General features: G+C 41.8%; 1 long non-coding RNA gene across 1 annotated transcript in view; it reads right to left on the bottom strand.

The window, feature by feature from the left end:
* Positions 1-1,847: 1,847 nt before the first annotated feature.
* LOC141264423 (uncharacterized) overlaps positions 1,848-6,000 on the bottom strand; it is a 51,575-nt gene continuing 47,422 nt past the window's right edge. The window contains exon 3 of the long non-coding RNA XR_012319932.1: positions 1,848-2,667. This is a non-coding gene — a long non-coding RNA (uncharacterized lncRNA). The remainder of the gene's footprint in view (positions 2,668-6,000) is intronic.

Below are 6,000 nucleotides of genomic sequence, written 5' to 3'. Positions count from 1 at the left end.
AAAAAGTAATAATGCCCCATGTGCTCCTTTGTTGATGCTTCTTAAGTCACCACTTAACATTTAATAATGCCCCTTGTGTCCCCCCATGGACAGTAATATTTTTACCCAATTGCGCCCTATTTACAGTAATAATGGCCTTCGAGTCCACCCCATGCACAGTAAGAAAGTCCCCCGAGTCCACCCCATGTACATTAATAATGTCCACCAAAAGTATTGAAAGTCCCCCAAGTCCAACCTATTTACAGTAATAAAATCAACAAGTCCACCCTATGTACAGTAATAATGGCACATTAGTCCCCAGCATCGCTGATGTGAGCACGTGATCACTTGCTGACTCTCATTTCTCTTCTATTGAGAGAAGCCAAACTTATATATTCAGCATGTGCAAATAGCATACATTTGGTGGCAGGACCGCCTGATTGCATTGGCGATATTAGGAACAGCACACGTACAGCACACTATAATGGTTTGGAAGTTTGCAGTCACATAGAGTGACTGCAGACTTTTATTCCAATCTCGGACAACCCCTTAAATACATTTAAAATAATAATGAGCTATTTATTATGAAATGATTAAATATAATGCAAATCATGGCATGGTTACTGTATGGGGGCTTGTTATACTAACAGGCTGGGGATTATAATAAGACTCAGGCTATAAGTATTAACAGCCCCCTACCTCTTCATTTCCACCCTCCCCAAATAGCAACTATGGCATGAGATACTGTGAATATTATCTCATAACACTAAGCAGTGTAATAATAAGGCCCCCAGCGCCCTTGCCCCTAATTCAGCCCCCAACCTACCCCATCCTCTTACATTCACCCCACAGTAACAATGACATGCCTGAATTTAGAAAACCTAATAAGTTCCAGCCACTTTTACAGAAGAAGTTTGTAGGCAGGCAGGCAGTTAATGGATGGCGCTGGCAATTTTTCATTCAAAGCGGTGATGAAGACTATAAGGTCAGGCAGTGTCTGAATTTAATCTAAGGTGTGAACAAAGAACTTTAGGTAGTACATTGTGCATCGAAAAATTACAGCGCGTGCACAGGGTGGAGCTAACTGCAGCACTGCCAGCCCAGCCTGTAGTAAGCTCGTCAGGTTAGCACCAGCCTGCACACAGGGCACTACACTGCCTGAGATTATGCGATTAATTGCTGTGCTAGCTAGTGTGCAGAGTCTCAGTCAAATGGGGGAGCAGGCATTTTGCTGCCCTCTCTCTGAAACCTCAAAGCACTGTCTTCTGCCTCATGACAGAAGTGGCTGTGGCTTCGGGTGGGCCCATTCATGTGTCAGGACCTGGAGTGATGGCCCTTTGCCCCCCGGTAGCTACGCTACTGCATAGGGTATATATTGTTCACAGGTCCTATTCATTAGGTTACTATCAGTTACCATTTCAGGTCACTTTGACATTACTAAAGTCGTTTTTGCATTTAAAAAATAACCTTGAAAAGGGTTTGGATACAATCCTAGAAGATCTGAAACATGTATTTTCAGGACATTTGGCGGTTTTGCAATATTTCTGATTTGCCGCAAATCAATTTGATACGAATCAACTTTCTGGTAAAAAAAATTCTGCGAAGCTGGTGAATTTGAATTTCTAAAGATTCACTTATCTCTAGTCTTTACAAATTATTGTACTGGTAAAACTATTATTTTAGCCTAAAACTTGACTTGAGTTTGGCTAGCATTACAGCATTCCTTCTGATTCATTTTGGATGGACTATTGAATATCTAATTCGTTCACTTCTTAGCATCCACTGATAGAAATGACAAATTTTAGGATATTTTTAATTTCGTTATGTAAGCAGTTTACAATTTTCTTTCTACCTCTGCATTGTTTCCCCTAACTACATTGCACACATATTCGACAGAAGACGTGTTGATGTTGAAATCTCTTGTCTCCCTGCTATGTCACAACAATTGTTTCTTAACTCCAGGATAAGGCTCTGTAATATAATTCCACAATACTTAATTCTCTAAAAAAAAAAATGTTTGCCATATTAAAATCCCAGTTGCCTAGACAACAACGTAGTGGGATGTGAGAACTTGTATATTACACTCCCTCATTCTGAAAGCTTGCTGTTGTAAAAGAACTGATGCAGTGTGCCATGAGCTTTAATTTCCCATGATAGATACACACAGTGTTCATAAGACTGATCGTTTTTTCTCCAGAACAAACACTGGAGGATTTAGTATGATGAAGATGATGATCAATGAAAAAGATGCTACCATACTTTCAATGCTACCACAGATGATGATGAAAATTAGTATAATTGTTATTGTTGATAGACATAATATTAGTCACATTTTCTGATTTTATACAACAATATACAACAGAAGCAATGTTCTACAATGACTGTTTCAGTTTTACAATCAATAAAGTTTTTTTCTCTTTGCGCAAAAGCAATTGAGTCTTATCCATAAGAATCAGTCAACACTTCAAGTAAGTACTATGTGAGTAACCTCCTTTTCAGAAGCTGCAGGAAAGAGCTACCAGTATTTGCTTTCATGAGATTGTATAAGGCTGTGATCTCTGTGGATGAAGGATTTATAATACAGTGTTGGGCCCCAATGTCTGATGATAGCACTTGCCACCTTTGCTCTCTTCTGAAGTCACTCTGTTGGATGCTCCATGAGGAGTAGAAGGCTGGACTAAGCAGTTCCTATAAAACAAAAAAAAAATATATATAGTTGATAATGTTGCTAAAAGATACAAGTAAATCAAGTCTATCCTGTAATCTTACTGTATTGATTCAGAGGAAAACAAAAACTCATATGAAGTAGATGTCAATTGCCCAATATTAGGGAGAAACAATTCTTCCCAACTTTAAACATATCAGAAAATATCTTTGGATCAACATCCAATCTCCAAATCTCCAAAAGACACCGAGATTGCTTTAAACAAATGAAATAGGAGACACAGAGAGAACTGTATACATCACATAGGAGACACCGAGACTTCTGTATATACATCACATGGGAGACAGCGAGACTGCTGTATACATTAGATAGGAGACACTGAAACTGACGTATACATCACATAGGAGACACAGAGATTGCTGTATATACATAACATAGGAGACCGCAACGCTGTATATAAAACACACAAAACTTACAAGAAACAAAATGAGTATAAACCATGCTGTAGCGAAATAAGTAAAAAGCAAAAGTGTATTTAAATAACATAGGGTTCTTAGTAACACTGTTTTTGATCAAAAATAGCATAAAAGCCATCCCACCATGGCAAGGTGACCCTATCCTACACTGTCTAATATTGAAAACCTTACCATGTGTCAGAGTGACCTGTGTGAATAAGGGTAGACAAAAGACGAGGTCCCGAACTGAGGACATCTCAGCCTTGGGAAGTCTTTTAAAAGTAATGTCCTGCTCAAGGAGGGGAAGTCACGCCCTCAGTGTGTGTTTTTTCTTGTACATACAACACATAGAAAACCCCGAAACTGCTGGTATACATCATATAGGTGACCCAGAGCCTGCTGTATACATTACATAGGAGACACCGAGACTGTTGTATATACATCACATAAGAGTCACTTGGGCTGGAGTATATAAATCACATAGGATACACTGGGGCTGGAGTATATATCACAGGAGACATGGGGATGTAGTATATACATCATGGGAGATATGGAGCTGTGGTATATACACCACAAGAGACATGGTGCTGCGGTATACACATCACAGGAGATATGGGAGCTGAGGCATAGATGGAACAGGAGACACTGGGGATGCTTCTGCTGTCTTCTTTTGTGGAACGGGAGTACATTGCATGCTAACTCAGGCCACAAAGTATGGCCTGACGCTAACACTGGCCAGCGTCACAACGTAATCTTTCATTGCATGCTCTGCTGTGTGCGTGCTAACTGTCACGGTCTCTTCACCTTCCTTGTCTGCTATGTTACTATTTTGTGGAGGCTGTCAGTCTGTTTTGGTTTTGCTGGGTTGTTTCTGAAATCATCTGTGTTCACTTCCCTTGATTAGTCTCCTACTTAAGCATGCTAGCTCCTTCACCCAGTGTCAATTGTACACTTGCTGTTGCCTGTGTAGGACTGATCTCCCTGTGCTCTGTGCCTGATCCAGCCTGACTATTTTGCCTTACCTGGATTTTGACCATTTGCCTGTTATCTGACTACTCTTTTGTCTGCTCCCTTTGTACTGCGCCACTTTCCTGGACTTGACTTTGGATTGTTTGACCTCCCTCTATTTATCCAGTAAGTAGCACTTATTTAATATTCCTGTCAGCAAGATTCGTTTTTTCTCTCCTCTTCTGAGACTGTTATTTCTGTAGTGACTAGCGTCACATTACAATTGACCGTTAATTTTTTCTTTTTCCCACCTATGGATCCATTATATACTTTGTGTGATCAGGTGGCGAAACTGACTCAGTTAGTTCAGGATCTGGCCTTGGAACAACACAAACTGGCATCCTCACAGGCTCAGTTACAAGACCAGATTTCTGGTACGTTTACTGTCCCTCAGAATCTTTCCTCTCCAACCACTGTCATGACTTCTGAACCATATGACGTATCTTTGAGCCCCCCTGAACCGGCTATAGCACTCCCTGACAAATTTTCGGGGGAGAAAGATCAGTTCAGAACTTTCAAAGAAAGTTGTAAATTATTGTTTACCTTGCGTCCTCGGTCATCAGGGAATGAGTCACAGCGGGTGGGAATTATAATGTCACTTCTGCGGGGGGGGGGTCCCCAGACTTGGGCTTTTTCTCTACCCCCTTTTGCTCCTGAACGTCTTTCTGTGGACGCTTTCTTTGATGCTTTAGGACAAATCTATGACGAACCTGACAGGGTCAAGGTGGCAGAGACAAGGATCATGAACCTGACACAGGAGAACCACACAGCGGAAGACTACTGTTCTGAGTTTTGTCAGTGGTCTACTGAGGTTTCTGGAATAACGCGGCTCTCAGGTGCCAATTCCTCAGGGGTCTTTCGGAGACTCTAAAGGACGTTCTGGCTCTGCATGCTCCACCTGGTTGTTTGGTGGAGGCCATGACTCAGGCTATCCGCATGGATCGGAGGATGCGGGAGAGACGCAAGGTTCAACAGGAGGTTCCATTTTGTCCACCGGGCCCGGGTCGTTTACCAGAGGTAGAACCTATGGAGGTTGGAGCTGCCAGCTCAAGGGTTAAGGAGAGGAGACGCAGTCTTGAACTTGGACTTTGTCTGTATTGTGGCCAAACTGGACATCTCTTAAAGGATTGCCTGGCACGACCTGCAACGAATAAGCAGTCGGGAAACGCCTAGGTCTGGGTGATTGTCGAGGAGGTCACCCAGACTTACAGGTACCCTTTTACTCCTCTGATAAAGTGTTGTTGAATGCTGAACTTCTGTTTCAAAAACAGTGTCTATCAACATTTGCCTTTATTGACTGTGGAGCCGCAGCTAATTTCATTTATTCGGGACTTGTTCAGAAGTTAGGACTAGGGACATTTAAGCTAGAAGACCCTATTCAAATTGTGGCTATAGATAGAACACCGTTGCTAAAAAATCTTGTTCAGTTAGTTACGGTGGAGTTCACACTCAAGGTGGGGTCACTTCATACAGAATTAATCTCCTGTTATGTCTTGGACAATTTACCTGCTGGGATTGTGTTGGGTCTTCCTTGGCTGCGCATGCATAATCCGATCATTGACTGGTATCAGAAAGATATTGTCAAATGGGACCCTCATTGTATTGAAAAAGGTCTTAAATCTGTGCATGCTTGCACCATTAGTCTGGAGGGTCTTCTGGAATACCTGAAGGACTTCGGAGATGTTTTTTCGGAAGAAGAGTCTGAGATCTTATCTCCTCACCGTCCCTATGACTGTGCTATTAATCTCATTCCTATTGCCAAATTACCCAAAGCTCACTTGTATAACTTGTCTGGCCCTGAGCGGGCATCCATGAAGGCTTATATTAGCGAAAGTTTACGGAAAGGTCATATTCGTCCTTCCTCATTGCCGGTTGCCGCCGGATTCTTTTTTG

The sequence above is a fragment of the Phyllobates terribilis genome, unplaced genomic scaffold, assembly GCF_046119375.1.
Source record: "Phyllobates terribilis strain yellow unplaced genomic scaffold, ASM4611937v1 Scaffold_4__5_contigs__length_816908805, whole genome shotgun sequence".
Classification (NCBI taxonomy): Eukaryota; Metazoa; Chordata; class Amphibia; order Anura; family Dendrobatidae; genus Phyllobates; species Phyllobates terribilis.
The sequence above is the reverse complement of the archived record's forward strand: the minus strand, read 5'-3'. Positions and strand labels throughout refer to the sequence as shown.